At 39.6% G+C, this 2,071-nt stretch overlaps 1 pseudogene; it reads left to right on the top strand.

The window, feature by feature from the left end:
- The first annotated feature begins 830 nt into the window (after positions 1 to 830).
- Positions 831 to 2,066, top strand: LOC107676941 (putative nuclease HARBI1; annotated as a pseudogene).
- The last annotated feature ends 5 nt before the right edge of the window (positions 2,067 to 2,071 follow it).

Raw genomic sequence — 2,071 nt, 5'->3', positions numbered from 1 at the left:
TTGAGAGAAATAGGCCTTTTGTGTACATAGAAAAAGTCTTAGATCTTTGAGTTCAGCTCATGAAAAATGGGGGCAAAAACAAAAGTGTTGCGTTTATAATTTTGTTCAGTGTATTTAAAAGTTACTAATAATGTACTGTAGTAGCTAGTAACTATTTAAGCAGATGACTAATTCAGTTATCAATAATTTATTTATTAATTACTAATTGAGTTCTATATTATAATTGTTTCTAGAAAAAATCAGCTAGTTTTCTCCACACATTTAACTCCAGTGAATATTTCTCAGGGAACGTTTAAAATAACATTTGACAAAAAAATTAATTGAACAATTCTGATTATTGATTAGTATGGTTAAATTATGAGTGCACTTTTAGTTTACTTCAGTCCTGGCATCCATTGAAGTGGACATGAAAAAAAAATCTAATAAAAAAATTAATTTGCACAAATCTTATTTAGACTTATTTCTACTTGGAGAAGAGCATATCAAGTGATTTTATTCTGTTAGCCTACTCCAGAGCAGGCTAACAACCAGGCTAAGATTAATCCTAGTGATTTATCTGTTAGTTCCGCTGTCAATCCTACGAGAAATTGTGTTTTACAGTTACTCCATGGTCTTCTGTAAATATGTTGCATCATTTTAATTATCCTGCATTAAAATACTAGATATACTGTCATTCATCTAAGTATGTCTATTTTAGTGTTATTATGAAGACTGTTCATATTGCTGTCAGAGGTTTGATGAATACATATATTATTGCAGTTGTTGAGATTATAAGAAATGGCTGCTGAAGTTGCAAAGGTGGTTTCATTTAAGTCCATGACAAGGTCAATATGTAGTATATATAGGCTTAAGTCCGATTCAGGTGTTTCCTCTTAACGATGGCGTGCCCTTTGTTGGATGATGTACTAGACGAGGAAGTGTTAAAACTCGGACGAGCATTCAGGCATGAAAGAGTCTTCCGGGACAGGTCAGACCCGTTGGCCTTTGCAGACGAATATCTGACTGAAAGGTACAGATTCTCAGGTGATGGCATCCGATATCCGTGTTGGCTGCTGGGTCCAAAGATACAACACAGATGTTTCACAGCCACGCTCTCACTGTGGCGCTGCGATTCTTAGCAAGTGGCATGTTCCTTTATTGAGGTTTTCAGCATCTCCAACAGAATAAAGGCACTATTTGCCTCACGATAAGAAATGTTAGTCTAGCACTGAAATCACTTGCGCACATATTCATCACCTTCCCTGGCCACAGAAGATTCCACCACATCAAGGAGGAGTTCTACAAGATTGCAGGTAACACTAATTACAGATTACAACAAAAAAGTGTTACATTAGCACCGTCACAGTAGGAAACTCATTTTTTACAGCTTTCCCTAATGTCATTGGTGCAGTGGATTGCACCCATATCCGTATCAAACGCCCCTCAGGGGCACATGAGGGAGATTATGTTGACAGGAAATCTTTCCACAGTATCAACGTTCAGGTAAGAATGATTTATGGTTACTGTCAGCTACATAAATTATTTCTGTGCACTAAATGACCTTAATAGGTCACATGTTATTGTTACAGATGATCTGTGATGCCGACTGCCTTATCACAAATTTAGAGGCAAAGTGGCCTGGCTCGGTCCATGACTCCAGAGTCTTTCGGGCCAGTAGAATTTACCAGAGACTCTCACTAGGTAAGCCACCCCAATTTTTTTAAGCACCTTGGACATCATGTGTGTCAGAAGTTTTACTCTGCTAGTTGTAAGAATTATATTTTGTATTCTCAGGTGAGTTCTCTGGTGTGCTGCTAGGAGACAAAGGCTATGCCTGTGAGACATTCCTGTTGACCCCCCTTGCAGACCCCCAAACTCCAGCACAGCAGGCTTACAACCATGCCCATGCCAGAACGAGGGCTCGAATCGAAATGACCTTCGGCCTCCTGAAATCACGATTTCAGTGCCTGCACCACCTGAGGGTCTCCCCAGACAGGGCCTGTGACGTGACTGTTGCCTGCACAGTGCTGCACAATATTGCCAGCCTAAGAAAAGAAAGGGCTCCCAGAGTTGCTTTGGATATTGTCTGGGA

The sequence above is a fragment of the Sinocyclocheilus anshuiensis genome, unplaced genomic scaffold, assembly GCF_001515605.1.
Source record: "Sinocyclocheilus anshuiensis isolate Anshui unplaced genomic scaffold, SAMN03320099.WGS_v1.1 scaffold420, whole genome shotgun sequence".
NCBI classification, from domain to species: Eukaryota; Metazoa; Chordata; class Actinopteri; order Cypriniformes; family Cyprinidae; genus Sinocyclocheilus; species Sinocyclocheilus anshuiensis.
Note: the sequence above shows the minus strand (reverse complement) of the source record. Positions and strands in the feature narration are given on the sequence as shown.